The 19,175-nt window shown below is 45.4% G+C and overlaps 1 protein-coding gene across 3 annotated transcripts in view; it reads right to left on the bottom strand.

The window, feature by feature from the left end:
* The window catches only part of SYNDIG1 (synapse differentiation inducing 1), an 87,980-nt gene that overhangs the window by 33,051 nt on the left and 35,754 nt on the right, over positions 1-19,175 (bottom strand). The window lies entirely within an intron of this gene.

Below are 19,175 nucleotides of genomic sequence, written 5' to 3'. Positions count from 1 at the left end.
ACCAGTGGTTCATGAAAACCAGTAGCTCTGAAGAGTAATCCATTAAATCTAAAAGGAAGTCACGAGAAGTGACACATGACAAAGCAGTTGTGGGAAATGATGTAAGCAAGAAGAAATGGGGGGTTATCGGTAGGGGTGGAAACAAGCTCTTTCCCTGTGGAAGGACTCTTTCAGCCCAGAAAGGCGAGATCTGTTTCAGCCTCATTTGATGCCACGTGGCATTGACTTCATTTGCATTGACTTCACAGTCCCTGGTCTCAGACCCAGGATGATATACATAAATGACTAAAGAATATCTTAGTACTCCCCATTCTTTAAGAGAACATTGTGTCTGTCTGTAACGTGGTTTTCTTGTTTACCGTTCTAAATAACAACCCGGTGGTGGCAGACAGATGAGCACGATGAACTTAAAGGTCTTTGCCATGCCTAATGTCTATGATTTTATGAGTCATTTCAGTCAGAAAAAGAGGAGATGAAATGTTTGGAGCTAAAAAGACATGACATCATGGTTCTGTTTCCTTTCTTTGGAATTAGTAATAAACTGAATTATGCTCAGCCACTTATCATTAACAAAAAAACTTCAACTTGCTTTCTCCAAAATACGTTTCCCCTCTCTCCTAAATCAATTCACCAGAGAAAAGCAAGAGGCTTTCTCTTGTATACGCAAAGCAGAACAATTTGGTCTTTGAGCAAGTAATAAAATTTCAGGCATCACAAACGAATCAGCAATGTCTTGGCCATACGTACATCCAAACAGCAACTAAAATACTTAACTGCAGCCTTTAGCAGTGCTTTTCATTCTGGCTGCTTAGTTGAACATCCTGTCCTGCTGGGCTGTCTAAAATGCCCTGGTGAGATCCTCTTGGCATGGCTGTTCATGCCTTTCAGAGTACTGCTCTTGCTAGCCTATTTCATTTTAAGGTGAGAAGTCAGGATTTTCCTCAGCGGACTTTATGGCACAGTGAAACTCACAGTGACACATAATTTCACACGAAGTGGTATTCACCCGCAAAGGGGCCTGAGCTGGTTCAAGGACTCCACATCATTCACGAGCCTTTCATGGATAGGGGCTCATGCCCCTCCCCGCACGTGCCTCTCCTTTCTCCACTGCCTTGGGTAGCACAGGAGCCCTTCCTCCCAGCACAGCCCTCTCCCTCCTGACACCTCCTGACCTCAGCCCTGCTCCAGGTCTTTGCTGCAGAAAAGGAGGATCACAACCTGCCAAGAGAGATGGAAGGAGGAGCACTGCCCATCTTCTGCTTCTCCCACGCTCCGACGCTGGTTGAAGCACTGCCTGGTTACAAGAAGGGGTTTGAGACAAAGACACAGATGGCAACCAGCTATGAGCTGCAGTTTCATCTGTAAGTGCTAGCTGTGGCAGTACAGGGATATTGGAGTATAACTCACCTCCTTTTGAAAGCCTACCCCTTCACTTCTTACAGCTCAGTGACCCTTGAGACTTTACATGAGGAGAGAGGAGATGGAGCCTCCTAATGCAAGCACAGGTTGTGTTAGTTGACTTGCCCCTTTTATAGTGATTAAAAATGCTGGCAATGAGGAAAGAACTTCCCAGCTCGTGTCAAGGTTGCTGCTTTGATTTTTCTTCTCTGTTTGTCTCCCAAAACAGACTCCATAGTTCTGCTATGCACATGGTGCAGAGAATAAATAAAAATAGTTACTATATATAACACAGTATTTGCTTCAATAGCTGCAGGGCTGTAAAACCAACCCCAGAGATATCATACCTAAACATTACATCTTACCTGGGCTTCTTGTCTTCCCTACATTGCCAGAGCTTCCTAATCAAAATGGACAGAAATCCTTTCCCCACACATGGCCAGATTTTCCTTTTTCTCCTTAGAGAAGTCTCCCTTTGTCCTTGCTGCTTTGCACCACTAACACCAAAGCCCTTCACAGCGCTGTCCCTCATCCATTAGTTGTTGCACAGCCTGACCCCATCTCCTCCAGGTTTTCTACCACAAACTCTCCCACTCAAGCTAAAAAAGCGATTTGTTTTCAGGTGTTCACAAGCACAGGCTGAAAGTAAAAAACAGACACCAGACACCAAATTCTGCAAGGCACCATCTTAATCTACCTCCGTGGCCAAGTATGAGGATATTCTAAAATGGCAATATAGCAAGCAGGTCTCCTGTTTAAAGGAGTAGATGGCCATTTGCTCCTGCTGCTGAATAACTCTTCTGAACTATTAATGGCCAAGTGGGTTTCAGGTCTTATGATATGTGTCATCTTGTAAAAGTCCAGACTTTACAACTCACCTTATCTGTACCCCCTACACACAGGCATGCCTTCCTAAATCAGTTATCCATGTCTCCAGGAGACCTCATACTCCAAATATCATTTCTCCAGTCTCTGCAAAGGTAGAAGGGTAGGTACGTGTTGTGAGGGCTTTGAGTGTAGCAATGGGCTCTACAGTCAGGTGCTGTGGGACTGCTCCCTGTGATGATGAGGACACTGCCCTGCCTTACTGTCACCCCTGGCTCCCTGTTCCCCCTTCCCTTGTGGGGTGGCCCTGATCTTGCTGCTCCCTGATGCCTCTGAGCAAGGGAGATCACCAAGAAACTATTTTCATGGGATGAATGGAAATTTGTGTGGAAAAAAGGTATTATACAGCCTACCAAAGTTTTACCCTCAGATTTACCTATGCTTGTGGCAATAATTTGAGGTTATTCTCAGTGTTGATATTAGTATAGTTCCGTGCTCCATCTGGTCACCCGAAAATGGAGGCTCTGGGATCCCTAACCTGGATGCCCGAGAAAGACCTGAACTAGACAACGTTTCCATCTCTGTTCAGCAAAAGAAATACCAGGCAGGGTATCTAGTCGTCACCACTTGTAGTAGCACCACTGCCTTCAACCTCTCAATTCTCTCCTGATTAATGACGCAGTCACACAGTGCAAAAGCGGTGTTCCCAGCAACCCATGCAGTGGTACAGAGCCACGTCCCTGCAGGAGCAGGGAAAACACGCATCCTCCTGACTGTTACAACAAATGTCCCCAGACTGGACACCTAATAGGATAAGCAGCTCACATATTTGCCAGGGTTTACAAATGGTGGCATTTCTACATTTTATCTTTGATCCTCCACATAGCAATTGCTAGGAAGAATGATCTTACTTGCTTTGCTAACAGATGCAAGCACATACGGTGAAGACTCCAGGTTGGTGAGGTATGGGCTGGTAGATTAAAAGAGAAGCTGAACATACTGGAAGGGTGATTTAATGCCGACAATACTGTCACCACCCTGTGTTTATACTGGAGATAGCAGGTGATGCACATTCTGCCAAAGAGATTTCACAGAGGTTGTGATTTTCCTTTGCAGAGAGCTATGACAGCAATCTCTCAGATTAATTAGCAATTGCTGAAATATGTCACACTTGGTAGGAGGTAAATTATTTTGGCCTTATCAAATAATTTTCAAACATGCTGTTTCCTTTGTGGTCACAGAAACATTGCAGCCTCAAATCCGCAAGGGAGCTGTTACAGAGGGGGAAAAAAAGGTTTTGTGATAATAGCAGCACTCTGTAACGAAACAGTGAATGCAGGGAAACAGGAATCTCTGTTCCAGGTTTCACTGTGACATTGCTCACTGTGAGATTGTTCAGGTCTGGCTGACTTCCCAAAATGAGCGGAAGCAGCTATTTCTTCCAAATCACGTTATGACAAACAGCAAGAAAACATAATCTTCACACATATCCTATTTCAAAAGCAAAACAGAACCCCTGCAGCTCCAACTGGAGCTGCAAGTCTGATCTGCAACGTTGAGAGAAGTTCAGATTCCCACCGCTTGACCCTTTTTTTCCTAAAGACAACCTGAACTTATAGGCTTGATGCCAAATGGTGGCATCTTTAACATGTAAAGCTAGAAACCTCAGATATGACTCTGGTGCCTGCATCGGCAAGCTTGGCCTGTACAGAGGAGATGGTTGTTTCTCTTCCTTCCCACTGTTCACGCCCTTGGCTTTTTTAAGAACTAGCCTGGACTTCCAGTTGTTGCACTCCGACAAAGGACCTGTTCGAAGGCCTTGATGGCCTTTGCTGTGCGGAAACCTTCCTGAATCCCTACTAAACACCACACCGCCGACTGACTCTTTCCTGCCTCTTTTCTAGGGGGCCCCTCTCTGATGTGCCAGGTGACCAGAGAGAACAAAAGTCTCTCGTCTTCAGTGGGTTTGCTTTTGACCCTTTTGGCCTATGAAGTGGCTAATTAATACAAGGTTGCTTTTTCAATGCTGATGAATAACTCAGCAGCTTGAATCCCACTGGCTTTCAAGATGATCTCTGTTCCTGTGCTTCTCTGGGGTTTAAAGATAAGCAGGAAGGCCGCTGGCACCAAATGACAGGCGCTGGTCTCAGCACTCCAAGTGGCATACTTCCATCGGCGTGTCCTGCCATGTCTGCTCTTCACAGGGCTCCTCTGCTCCACAGGGCTGGTCTGCTCATTTCCCCTAAGAAAAACATCTTCCTGTGTGCAACACATCATCAAAGGCAGATTTATTTCCCCTCTGACACAGCCACACTCTGGTGTCCCCGTTTCAGCTCCTCCAGCACTGTCATTTATATGGTTCTCACCCATCACCCCAGCAGCATTCAGGACGGCACAAGAGGAAAGTGAGTTCAACCTACAGATTGGCAGTGGTATAACTGCACCCAGCAGGACGCTGTTTTCTCTTTCAAGCTAATTGTAGCAGAGCATGCCAGTATATTTGTGCTTCCTGCAGGACAGATTACTCCCTTCTACACATATCTGGGAAGATCTTTTCTGGTATAAAGGACATTGATACTAAGCCTGCATTACAGGGATGGGCTGCCTGAAGTATGCTGCTTTAATTAAAACAGTATAACTTCTGCTTGTAATTAATCCCTAATGGGTTTTGAAGATTGGATTGTTCATTTATCCTGGGCCACAGTAAATGGGAAATTTCCAATTCAAGGAACGCTGGACCCAAGGGGCAGAGAGAGCAACACCAAAGCGTTCAGAGCCTGACTGCAACGATAGCAACACAGGGAAAGCGAGGCTGTACCATGGCCAGAGTGTCTTAGTCATGGTCCCCTTCCAAAGTCATCCTGTAGATGCCCCTCCTTTTGTGCTCTGCAAATGAAGAGGAAGCAAGACTCAGGCTCAGCCCTTTTTGAGGCAAAGCTGTACCACAAGCCACCTCCGTGTCAAATCTAGCAGAGGCACAGGCAGCCTTCAGAGGTACTTACTGCTACTTTAAGTACTGACAGATAAAAGAAACGCAACTGAAACCTGTGCATTAAATGCATTAGAGGTCAAATCACCATATAAATCCAGGGGAGTACAGGTACTTCCAAGAGCAAGCAAGTGCTGTTATTGCAGTATTCCTACCACAGCTTGTTCCTGCTACCAGGAGGAACAATGTCCCCTCTCAGCGTATTGGCAAAACTGCTTGATGAGGTAAGGAACCTCCAGTAATAATGAACATTGCAGAAATTCACTGGTTTTACTCAACTCCCTTTTCTTGAATACTGGAAGTGGTCATCTGCCCAAGCATGGGGTGTCCTGGGTACCCAGTGGTTATGGACGCAAGGGATCCTAGAGAAAGGCATCATCTGCAGAGAGCTGCATCATCAGGAGATGCAGGAGTGCTCTTATAACCTTTCCAAGATGAAGGCCTTTCTGCTCCTGAGACCCTGGTTCCCTCAACGAAGGTGAGCCACTGTTTAGCCCCATTTAGACATAGTGTGTATGGAGCAAGGGCTGAGTTGGGTCTCATGTTCACACAGGAATACAGGAACCCTGAACTGAGACACTCATCCTATGCCACAATGAAAAGTTGCTCCTTGAGCTTACCTAATGCCACTTCATTCTTTGTTTTCAACATTTCTGCTAAGTAACTTTAAGAAATGTATGGAGAACATAAACCTCCACTTGCAGTTCATGAGCAAAAAACAGGCAAATAATGTTACCAATTCCCCAGGCTGAATCCAACGCCCTGAAATAAAAACTTTGAGATTCCTTGCTGTTAATAAAGAAATGAAGGGGAACTAATGCTGCTCATTCCTTTTCCAGCCAGAATGCATACATGTGCTGGAAACCTCTATGATGATCTGTTTTCCAATCAGCAGATATATAAAGTGTGTATTATGGTTTTGTTGTTATTCTACAACACAGAAGTTATTAGAAATGGGGGAGGGAGTCATAAGGCATCACTTTGACACAATTAGAATCAGAATATCTGAAGGCTTGAAACAAGGTTGACAGGTGGAAGAATGCTGAAGTGTTGACAGAACAAAGTGAGATACGGAAGAATAAAAGCCAATGCCCATGTGATTTAAATACTCATTATCATTATGGGAATACTGAAAACCCTGGGAAACAAGAAATTTGTGTTCACCACAATTTAGGAATAGCTCCTGAATGTCACAGGACAAGGTGGTCTTCATCAGGAAGGAAGGAAAGCTTTCAAATATAAGTGAGACATCCTGAAGACACGTCAGGAAAGGCTCAGATGATGCTCAGGGGAGTCCAGCTTAAGCTGAGCCAACCTGTCACAGCTGTTGTTCAAACTGAAACTAGGTGGATACACTGAAACTTTAGCAAAGACAATCTGTACAGTCTTTGGACCAATGCTGTGGCAAGGTCCCATAAGGTCACTGAAGTTACTGCTTTACAATAGCTTCTGTGTAAGTGCAAGCTCCTAATTAATTGCTTAATTAGTTGTAGTCTGTAGAAACCTGCTTAGAACAACGCCATCTGTGCGACAAGGTCAAGGAATGAGAACACATTCAGCACAATTACTGAGTGTGGTGTCTTGAATGAAATCCAGAAATCCCAGTCTGGGACAATTACTATTTAAATTAGTTCAAAGGCCCACATGTCTCTGGACACCAAATCCCATTTCTTGGGTTATCACACCCGGGAGGATTTGGAAGTTACTCTGTCTGCCATTATCAGCCCAAGGACCAGCTTAAGCCTTTGTAGCATGTCCTTGCCATAGCAAAGGGAAGTGCTGGGAGCAGCTACTAGGCTCTGAACCGTGGACAGGAAATTCTCCACCAACTTTTGGTCCCCATTGTGAAGAGAGGACGTGATTCCTTCCAGAGATCCCCCATCAGATGACTGAGCAACAAAAAGTCCAAATCCCAGCCAGAGGTGGCTCCCTGAACAGACCTGGGAAGAAAAGATTTGGTCTTTCCTGCTCCCACCATCACATTTCTACACCTCTTGCTAGAGACAGTAGCCGTAAGGAGAGGTCCCTCATGGTGATACACCTTATGATACTGGGATGGACACTAACATCCATTCGCCATCTTCGAGCCTGGGAATTCTGGGTAACAGATGGTTTGAATCGCATCCTTTCTCCTTGTCTTCATGATGGCAAAGTACTCACTCCAAGGAAGGCAGGATGAGGAACGTGGTCGAGCAGGGATTGCCAATTCCATCTCTCCAGCTCAATGCTGTGACCTCTCTTCTTTCATCCCTGGCCTCCCTCACCCTCTTGGAGGAAGCTGAGTCCCTCTGTGAACATGCATGGACTTGTATTCACCCAAGCAACCATGACTCTTTCACACTTCTTGGAAATAATACAAGAAATGCCAAGATGTGGAAATGTGATTCATAACTCATTGCTCATCGTGCCCCATAATGAGAGTATTTTAATACTAAACTGGCACAGGGGAAGGGAGAAGAAAAATTTTCACAATATGAAAAAGTTGGTGTTTTTCCCCCCAAGCACATAAAATACTTACATTAGTTTTATTACCAACAGAACATTAAGATCATGTGTCTTGATAGGTGCGTTTTAATGTCCTGCCTACCTCTGTGGATACAGCTGGAGGCAAAGCATCCAGCAAATGCTATTGTTTAGATTAGGAAACAGTGTTTGGGAACAATGCAATAATATTAGATAATTAACTTACCTTTCACTTCTTAGAGAAAGATTTCAGCCATTTTAGGCACAAATGAAACAAGGGCTGGAAACAGGGTACCACAGAGACTGGTAAGAGGTAGGGTAAAGACTGTTACAGATCGAGGCCAGAGCTATTGAAGGGAGAGAGTACCTGTATACCTGTATGTCCCTGGCAGCCCGAATTTCTAGTGACTGCCTCAGGGAAGCTGTTCCTGCTGGGCTCAATATTTTGTCCAGAGTCATGGGAACAAAGTGCAATCTCTTCATCTACTTTAATGGGACAGGTTTGGGTTTTTTTTGTTCATCTTGTTGGCTCTCAAGCTTTTTGGCTGGCACAGAGCTTAACTTTACAGAGGTCCCCCTGGACACTGCCACTAGCAACAGAAATCTGTCTTTTACTATGCTGCCTTCCAGGGTCCCATGATATGACTTCTTTATCTGTTTTAGTTTTCACTTGAAGAAAGCCTTGCACTCAGTGGGAAAGTCTATAGGCTCACTGCTGGGACAGCCATAACAACCATTTGCCCCGGAGGAAAACCTCAGCGCAGAACCACTGGGGAGGTGCATGCTGCTCAGGCACAACATCTGAAAACGGAGAGTCTTCTCCTTTCCTATCTCAGATATTGTATCAGTTTGTGCAACAGCTGTGTTCCTTTCCCAGGTTCTGCCTTGCAGTGGGTCCTGAGACTCATCTATTTTGATACAACAGATAATCCAGTATTTATTTTAGGCTGAAGAGCATAGTTGTTACTTATGAAAATGCAGTGCCCAGTTTTAGATACAAATTGCACAGCTGCAGGTAGGTCTTAGTCCCTTCCTTTTCAGCTGGTTCTTGCGGTTCATCCCAAAATAAATATATAAAAACTTATTTCTTTTCTGCTGCTGGGAAGTCAGTCAATTCAATGAGGAGTTACTATTGTCTGGCAGGCATCTTTGGGTGCCTAGATCACTAGACTCAAGTCTTCACTTCAAAGTGTTTTTCTGCAGCCCATTTGAAAGAGATACATAGATTGTAATTAGCAGTGATCAATTCACTTTCCTGTGCATCCAAACAAAGTAGTAATTCAGTAGCCCTCGCCAGAACAGCTGCTGAGAGATAGCAAGCTGTATATTCAAGATTAGAATATAGCCCTGGATCTCTGGTACATGATGTTGATCTCTGAGAAGAAGAAAAAAAATACCTGAGTATTCTGCAGATCGATAAAAGGTTAAGGTTAAGTCTTTGCTGTTGAAAACATCCGTTCATTTACGGCTGCATACATTAAACTTCAGATGTGCGTGCCTCCTTTCATTTGTTTTTGTTTTGGAAAAGGGTGCTGTCACAGTGCAAGATGAAAGAAAGGTCTATTATATAAACAGCACCCAAAGAACTACTCTAGACACACACTCTGTTCTCCTTGCCACAGGAGAATTCAAGGGAGATCATTTACCGCCTTGGATGTGAGGAGCTTCATCACGTCACCAGGCTTCTGAAGCAGCCACTGAAGCAGCATCCAAAGCTTTTTGGCTTTTCTGACAACTGAAGCAGACATTGGGATGGTCAGAACCAGGGGGGGACCATGTTCCATTCCCAGATCTGCAATGGTCTCTTCTTTTCTCATGCCTCTTTCAGCAGGGAGACCTACTAGGGAGGTGCAAAATCATGTGCCCTGGTTTTGCCCTTGGACTCGGAGCATGCTCCTTCTGTGTCCTCTCCTGGAATATAATCCGTCCTGGACACTCTACCTGTGCAGGTGTGAAAAATCAAGTATTTAGCTTGGACATGTGAGGATTACTAACAAAAGCCCCTCCATGTCCCTGCTAACAATTCCAGCTCCATGTCCCTGCTAACAATACTAACTCCATGTCCCTGCTAACAAAATCCATCCTTGCTGTCTAAGCTAAAAAAACACCAAAAAAACACTGCCGAAGACTAAAAAGTTGTTTAAACTTAGTGAGAATCGCCTAAACATCATGGGGCCTGAACCCCCTGATCAATTGCTGTGGAAGATTTATTACCCTACTCTTCAGATGCCTACACCAGACAGGTCTCTCAGTGATTTTGTGAATACTACAGACACACCAAGCTTAGTGGCAGGCGTGCAAGTAACCTGTTGAAGGTGCATTATTCTGCACTGAAACAATCCTCGCTGTCTCGTAAGCCTGTGAAATAATGAACCAATAGATGAGCAACAAAAAGTAACAGCAGGACGAAAAGAGGATGCCAGGAGGGAATAATGTTTTATACCCTTGGAGAATGACTATATTGATACGTCTCTGGGCTCTGGCTGGCTCAGCTTAATGTGCGAGGCATAGATGTCTGGCACAGAACAATTCACGTACAAAGTTTGCCATTGTGCAGGATGTTCTTGCTAATAAAAGAGACCCCTCATCTCCTCAAACATTTTGAGTTGGTCCCTCTTCTGTCCCAAAACTTCCTTGTAATTAAACACCTGCATAATGAATTAAACTCTCCAGGGAATGTTATTTGCGAGCTACCTTTCCAATTATTTAAAATTAGCTTAAGGGCTAAAGCAATCAGACCATTCATTAATCTAATCCCTTTTTGTAGCCGTAGTTCGTGACTTGGAAATGTGACCACAAGATCAAAAGGACAAAGAGGAATGAAGAGGAAATTATACAAGACACTTACAAAGTTCCCCGGCCCAAGACCTTACCCACAGCGCACTGAAATCAGCAGCTACTGACACACAACGCACTCTAAATGGCCATTTTCTTGTGTGCACAAACATCTCTCTTCTCAGGAGACGTCTACCCCGAAGGGAAAAGTCGGAACAAGCAAAGTCTACGCACACTCAAACCACTGGCTGGGAGCCAGCTCCCGCCTGGAAAGCAGAGAATTAGAGGTGCCGGTAGTTAATCAACCCCACTTCAGAGTGGCTATCACGGCCTGAGGCAGACCCTGGGGAATCAAAGGGCCACGAGACATCCTCTGCCACTCCATCCAGGACTAGGTTTTCCCTCTCCTCTGAAAGGAACAGAAGTTGCAAACCTTGAATATGCTGAACCATGTGACAAGCTTTTTGCAAAGCCAAGGGATGTCACCCAAATGTCCCTAATCAGGGGCCAGGGACATCCATTTCAGAGCTGCTCTTCCAAGAACAAGAGACCCAGCACTCTCACACAGCAACATATGTTCCTGGCTATCTCAGCAGGTAGTTTCTCTCTGTACCACGGTTGAGAACAGCAGCCATGTTATTTTATGCTGGCACAGGCTGTGCTGTTCAGTATTCACTACCATCCTCTGCCCAGCAAGTCTGCCATCTGCCTGATGGGAGCAAGGGGAGGAGTGTGGACAGGCAGCCAGCAGCAATGTTCTGCAGACCAGCCCTTGTGAATACAGCCTTGTCCGTGCCCTGTCCATGCACATGCTCTGCACGCCCCATGGGCTCTGCTGGCCTGGGGCATTAACCTCTGAGCATTTGCCTTTCATTCTGAGCCTGCACAGAGACACTCGGTGTCAAGGGAGAGCTCCAGCCCCACACAGAGCTGTCCTAGTTAGGACAGAGATTATCATACCAATCTATTTAGTGCCATAGCTGCAACCACCTGCCTCATGAACATGCCCACGTGTGAGCCACACTGGCAAAGAAAGCCCCTTGCAGTATTCATGCAATCTTACGTTTAATCCTTCTTAACAGGGGAAATCTCTAACCTGCCTTTCTTCAAGCAAGACCTACCTGGAGGATTAAGCTCGCCCTACCCAAGCTATTGCATCCCATGCCATGCTCCTAAACTAACTCTGGTCATCACAGCCTCTCTCCCACTCTCAGTCTCCCCATCCAACACAGCATATTTCCCTCTCCTTGATGCCCTTTATTCCTCCTCAGAAAGGCTGAGGGATCTTCACTCTCACTACTGGGCAGACTGGGTGCCTGAGCCCAGGTACTGGAGGGATCCACATTGCACAGATGTGTGTGTGTATATATATGTGTGTATATAGACAGATAGATATTCTTACTGGTGGACCTCCATCCTGCTCAGACAGAGAGGAGCAGGAGGAGGCTGCTGGTGCTGTCTGCATTTGTTGAGTGCTCTGAGTGTCTTTCTGTGATCTGTGTGGCCAGCCATGTATATATGTAGATACATGGTGTACACGGTGTATATGTGTGCTCTGTGTGTGTGTGCTTGCCACGAGTGCATCTTCAGCCTTGCTGCTGGTTGGACCTGGGGGCATTGAGCAGCAGCAGTATCGCCCCTCTCGGGCTGCTGGATCTGGCATGACATATTTTCCTCTGACAGACTTTACCTCTGTGTCTAATGAACGTGCATGGTCAGCAGTTTACTGGGCTTCTGTCCCAGTACTCATGCTGCTCAGCCCAGGGAGACCAGTGTACACAGCACTGCTCCCTCCCCCAGGGGCAGACCCACCTCCAGGTTACTATCAGTCGTGTCTACAGACCTGCCAAGGGCAGGATGCCTGGGTCACATGCAGGCAGCCCCTGCCCCAACCCCATGGGTAGACAAGGTAGACAAGGGGTGAAAGCCATTAGCTAAAAGCGACCAGCATAGGCCATGGTGCTCAGGCCTAGGCTCGAGTACAGAAGCAAGTCAAAGCACAAGATATGTATGTCTGAAGAGCCATATGCAAGTACAAGACAGCTGTCTTGTGGTAGCTAAAATTATAGTGTCATTCAATGATCTTGAAGTGCTTATCCTTGCAAGCGCTGTGTTTTAACAGGAGTGCGCACATATGCACTCAGAGAGACAGTTTGCAAGCAGAGTTGTATGAGCAGTTTGCAAGTAATGTTCACCCCGCATTTCCTCATATAAAACCTTGTTTTCAATGGTTTCAAACTCTGCCAAAATTCAGGCCTGAAATCTACCATGCCAGTCCTCCACAGCTATTTCTGTGTTACGATGTGGCTGGAAGAACTTGGCTCTTTCTTAAGGTGATCACTGAGCAACGGTCCCAGAGCATACAGCTCGTCCCAGCAAGAAGCTGAGCCCTGTGACACAAGAGCCATAGGCACCTAGAGGTGAAGTCATGTAAGCATGGACTGCCCCAGCATCGGTCGGGGGACCTGACCTTCTGTGTGAGTCCCTGGCTTAGCCCCCTCCTTGGTAAGACAGTTGTCAAGCCAGATCTTCCACACAGAAGTGAGCGGAGAGTTGGCATGTCAAGAAATAATAAATATTAACTAAACAGAATCTATATTCATCAGCTATTAAGACTGAAACGGGCTCAGAGGAACCCATAAGTCATGGTGTCTGCCATCTACCTTGCAGCTGGGACACAGCCCGGTGAGCGGTGGACCTCCCAGGGCCAGGGCTCTCACGCAAGGACAATGGCCGTACCGTTGGCCCTTGGCCACCTCAGCAAGACACTGGCACAGAGCTCTGCTGGGAATATTTCTGCCACAAAACTCCTTAGCAGCACCATGTGAGGAGGACCTCATTTTGACTTATTTTGACTCATTCCTGGCACAAGAGGGTTTAGTTGTCCGGAGGTTTTAGTCATAGCCTTTTACAGCTCAAAGACTACAAAGCTTCATCAGAAGGGTGCCTGCATGTGCCTGCACTCACATGCACACACAGAGCCAGACAAAGAACGCAGAGATTTGCTTTTTGATTGATCAACACAAACAGCTCAAAGCCTTGCGTGACCAATGGCAGAGATGGGGCTGGGTAGCCCCAGAACACACCCAGTACCCTACACCCAAGCTGCGTGACCCGAAGCAACAGCCCAGCTTCAACTCAGGGATTGTGTGATTTGGTATCCTGATCCAAGACACCAAAGAAAGGACTTTTTCATATTATATTTAAGGAGGTTAAAGCTCATCTTCTTTTGACAGTCAGGCCTTTTGTAGAAGTGTTGCTTCTTAGTCCAAGAAATGATGCAGTGCTGAAAAATCAGCAACCTCTCTTGAAAATGAAAAAGCCCGCTGTCTGCTTTGCTAGAGTTGCTTCAGCAATGCTGACCAGTGCGTCCTGCAAGTATGCAGCTTCGCCTGTTAACTGCACATGTAACAAGTAAAGAAAACTACTCCAGGTTTTAGGTTTTGCCTGTGCCTTTTCATCTCAGATACAAGGGAATGCAGCATCACCAGTACAGACATACGCTCATGGCTGTGCATGTCAACTTCTTTATAATCTGTTATGTTCTATTTTCTGATGGAGAAAAGTGGGGCAGAGAGGAAAAAAAAAACAGGTTGGGCTGGTAGAGCATGGAAAGGTCTTACCAGCACCACCAGCCAGTTTGGTGGAGTGTGGCAAATCACACCGCTGCTGCATCTCATGGTTTCCCCAGTTGAGATGGGGACTATGAGCCACATTTCTAATGAATAAACAACAGATAACACCTGACTGTTACTTCTCTGTCCTTTTCAGCAGTGGCTAGATGTCAAAATCTGATGCAGAAAAGCAAAGAAAGTGAAATACATTCACGTGTGCTGAGCACCTAATCCCTGGCCTCTGATAGAGGTTAAGTTCCTACTGTCTTCTCCCTCCCAGTGGGGACACAAACATTCCCTGTCTCTTCTCCCCGGTGACCACTGAAACGTGACAAAATACAGTTTTTTCAAAGCCTCTATCTCTGAAAACTGGATAGAAAGTAACCAACTGGTCCAGAAGTTATCATGAAGAAAGACAAGCTACTCCTTTGCCTGATCACGTATGCCTCCTGTCTGTATGAAAAATGGAGAAAATCCTTTTACCCAGTGCACAGTCCCTACTTTTCTTTAAAGACAATCCGAGCGATGGTATTTGGAGCTGTGCCCGCTCAAGCAATCCATGGGCTGGGGAAATAATTTCAGAGCCGTGCATCCCTCGATCACCGTGTGAGGGAGGTAATGACGGCACGGAGTGAGCACAGCAGATGAGAAGCGATTGCTCTCGTGCGCTTGGTCTGCTGCCTGGCAGATCTCACGTGCTGCCGGGGAGGAAAGCGGGTTTGGAGGCTATTTGAGCACCTAAGCATGCCGAGAAGTGTCCAGTGGGATTTTTCAGCTGCATGTCTATGCCAGCCTGACACAGCTCCATGGAGGTTGCACGGAAGCTGGATAGAGGTGTTGTACATACTCTTGTTTCTGTCTGGCCCAGCTGGCATGTCTCGGACGCTTTGATGGGGACTTACTGGGGGTGAAGGGCTCCACATGACCACCCACATTCCACAAGAGAACAGGTACAGAGTGAAGCTCATTCACACCAGCACAGACTTAGGTCTCTGATAATGAATTTCTTTTTACAAGAGGGAAAGAAATGTGTGCCACGGTATTGCTCTCTTTCCTAAAAATAAACGCAGGGATAAAAAGAGGATTCAGACAAAAAGACCTTGCAGGATTATCAGCCCCCACCAGGCAGAAATCCTGACAGGCCCCAATAAATCGTCTGATAGGTTTAATGGTAAACTTGACAAGACAAAAAGATTTTTTTTTAACTTCTTTCTCTGATTTAAGAAGCTTCAGATTTTCCTACAATCTACAAAGCTCAAGTCTTCTGTAAAAATGAAAACTGAGGTACCTGCATGACTCCAGAGGGTGGAGATTTACAAAAAAATAAACATAATGAGGTTTTTTTGATCAGACACTGTTTGTGGTGGAGAGTTTTATGGTGAAAGGCATACAACATTTACATTTTCCTCTGCAGAGGCTTCCCTGCAAACTGCACAAAAACCCCTCTGACTGAGCCCTTCAGACTCAGCTATAAGCTGTTAAGAAAGCAGCTAATGCAAAAAATTGCAAGCATAAAAACTCATATGCCCCGTTTGTAGAAAAGTGGAAAATTAGCCAATAAACAGTCTACTGTTAAAAATCAGAGTACTCAGAGATGTTATCCCTCCTGAGAGGTTATCCTAAAGCAGTGGCTTCTGGACAGGTCACCTGAATGTCTCATGTGTGCAAAGCCCCTGTAGCTTACCTGTGCAGCTCAGGTGAGAGGGGGACCTGGACACCACTTAGCATGATGCCAGTGTGACCAGGAGGACACCGTGTGCCTGTGAGGCAATGGGAGTCACATCCCGATCTCACGGTCCGAAGAAGCAAGCATGATGGAAGATGGGATACATGGGAAGAAAATGGCCCGGTCCTGACAGTGATTTACTGGTAGCTGAGAGAGCGAGCAGGACTGGGCAGCCACAAGCAGTAGATGTAAGTCTCTTGTGGGAAGGAAAACACAAATGAAAACAGAAGCAACTAAATGAGGAAGTATACAACACAGTGATGGCTTCAGGCTCTCTGTTTTACTGAGGGAAGATGAAAAGCAGCGACTCTCAGCATTGCTTCGGATAGGAAGATCACCAGGCGATGCCCTACTCATGAAAATCAGATATCCGAATGGAAAGGAACTGCTTTTGCTTTCAGAGTGCATTTCTGAATCCACTGCTCCTCCCTGCTGGCTCAGCTAAACCTGATGCACATCTTTGTTTCCACCATGCAGGCAGACCCTGCACAGCTGCATTGCTTCAATACAGATGGCCTCCAAGAAGCCCTAAGTTAGCAGCACATTGGCAAAGAGCCCTGGTGGAAAAACTAAAAGTCCCACACAGAGCAGAAATACTCCCTGCAAGGAAGCACATTGCTTTTATGGAGCACAGGGAAAAATAATCTTTCTATTTGTGAAGAGCATCTCTCAAACCTTACAGCATTGATCCTTGTATAATTCTTTTGCACCATGACATAGACATATGCAGCATTAAATGTACTGCCAGGTGCTGCAGGAATAAACTGAGAGCACCTGTCCCTTTGGACTGAGCTGCACTACAAATATATCTTCTGCAAATCAGGACGTCACCTGTAAATGCATTGCACACCTAAAGGAGACCAGGTTTTTAGAAAAGTTCACCACAAGTGCTAAATTCTGGCACAAAGAATTCATCCACCACCTTTGAAGTTCCTAAGTGTTACAACTTTTTCCCAGACTGGGCCTTTTTAGTAGGAGACTTTTGAAAACATGAAATTTTCAAGAGCTCAAGCAGCTGCAAAAAAAAGGTTTGAATGCCAGGGCCAAGTTTTGATCTTTAGTTATAGTTCTGACTTTTGATAAAGGACGGGGAATGTTGGACTACCCTTTTGTATTAACAAGAGATCTCAAATGCTATTCAGGAGTTTAAGTTAAAAGACCTATATAAATAGAAAACACATGCTAATAGGATGTAATGTTTTACTACCTCACATATAAAACATCATTCTGAATGGTTTATGCTCCAAAGTATGAGTTGATACGACTGCCGGTATTCGCTTAGCTAGGTGCAGGATTTCGGTGGTTTGTACCAGCTATTTTAGCCAGTTCTCAACCACAGAAGGTTTTGGCCTTAATTTGAGCTTCATTTTTCCACTGGAAAATGCCGATTTGTTGGACATGGGGTTTTGCAGAAGTGCCGGTTTCAGTGAAGGCTGGTGGTTTCTCAGGGCCGTGATGGACCTGCTGGAGGGGAAGGCAGGCAGCGAAGGTATCTGCCTGGGAACTCGGGGAGCGGACAGACTGACGTGCCTGTGCTGGACTGGGACGAGCAGGGACTTGAACATCTTTCTGCGAGAGATTTCGCAAAGGAGTTCTCAGCTGATTCAGCTGTTGGAGAGAGCTAAGAGGAGAGATGGGAGGAAAGGAGCATGCAGGGGTGGCATTATTATTATTACCATTTTTTAGTGGGGAGAGAAGAAAAAATTTCTACTTCCAATGCAAAAACAAAAAGCAGAAGTCAAAATTCCTCAGAAACACAGTCCATCCTCCAGCTGGATTTAGCCACAGCTTGCCTTGGTGAATCCAAGGGGTCAATTAACAAAGATTAATTTACTTCCTCTCAACCTAATAAAAGCAAAGCATCTGCCTGACCTTTCTTGCTAACAGCTCCTAGTTTTAGGCAGTCACATTCAGCAGTTCCCCGTCATTATGCTAAACCAAACAAACACCCAAGTTTCCATTTTCCAGGGCCTAAATCCTTCAGCACAATATCATAATCTTCCGCTGCCTTCATGTGAACTTTTCCACCTTCCTTATGCTCCTATCGAGGTAGTAGCATCTTACGGATTTATGCTGGCCCCTGGGATCAGTTCACAGCTATTGTGGATGCCCTGTCCTTCGTACACTGGCTCTCAGCAGTGTCTCTTTAGCTTCTCAGGCTTACTGCTTTTTAGTACTTAATTATGTTGTTTATTTTGCATTTATTGCACTGTGCTGTGCTTTCATTGCTTAGATAAAACTAGCTAGCAATCCCCAGGCCTCCTGAAGGAACGCTACCGCGGAAAATTAATGAATGCACTATTTTCCCCAGCACAGAGCGAACACACTGCTAATAGTGACAAACTCTCAACCCTTCCTCGGCTGCAGCATTGGTGAAAAATCCTGCCTAGTCCACGCATGTGAAGAGACATAGCCATTGAAACTGCTGACAAATAGCTCCGCCTGAAGGACCAAACGACAGGGTACTAAAGCACGTGCGGATCCCACCCAATGCTTTACTTTTTGCTGTCATCATCATCAGGCAAATCCGTTGACCCAAACTTGAGAAATCAATAGCACTCAAACAAGGAAACTTGTTATTTTCCACTGGACAAACTTTAATTGTCTCAGAGGCTTCCAAGTCCCATGACAGACACTTCATTTAAAGCAAAAAATAGTAGTGCTGTATCTCTTTCTTTGATATTGAAGACTAGGATTCTTCTGATGTGAAGTGCCTGCTCTGGCTTGACAAATACCCAGCACTGGTAGATGTTTAGAGCAGGCAGATTAGAAAGACAGGCGAGAGGGTGAATGATTTTGGTGCTGTGGAGTACAGACTGTAGTTTGCAACAGGCATTGCTACCACTAGCAGATAGAAATATAAGCGAACGTTTCCTTGCAGTCACTGATGAGACTTCCAGTGTGACTCCTCTTCTGTCACATTACATTACCTGCCATGCTGGGAAACTCAATAATTACTCTGCAGGCACTTATGAAGACATACTTGTTGAAACAAATGATGGGACATGAGGTGATTGTTAGGCGCAGGCTGGAAACCAACAAGCCCGTCTCATGAAGGAAATAAACCGAAACAGTGTCACTTCTCTGATAAAAAATATTTCCATATTAAAATTGGACAAGAAGAACAGACTGAGCAATTTTTCAGGGGGAAAGGAAATGGTTCCTGGAAAGCAAATTCGCTTCTGCAAAACAGAAATTATTTTTCTGCTCCTGGAAGGATATTACCTGGTTTGCTGTTCCAGATGATCAGCTTGGGAACCAATAAATCAGTTTTCCCAATGGGAAGTCCAAGTGTTTGAGATAGCAAGGGTGTTTTCCACTCAGAAGTCATGTCCACAGAAAATCCCTAGCTGGACATCATGTAACCTGACATGGAACCTGACCG

The sequence above is a fragment of the Aptenodytes patagonicus genome, chromosome 3 (genome assembly GCF_965638725.1).
Source record: "Aptenodytes patagonicus chromosome 3, bAptPat1.pri.cur, whole genome shotgun sequence".
Taxonomy (NCBI): domain Eukaryota; kingdom Metazoa; phylum Chordata; class Aves; order Sphenisciformes; family Spheniscidae; genus Aptenodytes; species Aptenodytes patagonicus.
The sequence above is the reverse complement of the archived record's forward strand: the minus strand, read 5'-3'. Positions and strand labels throughout refer to the sequence as shown.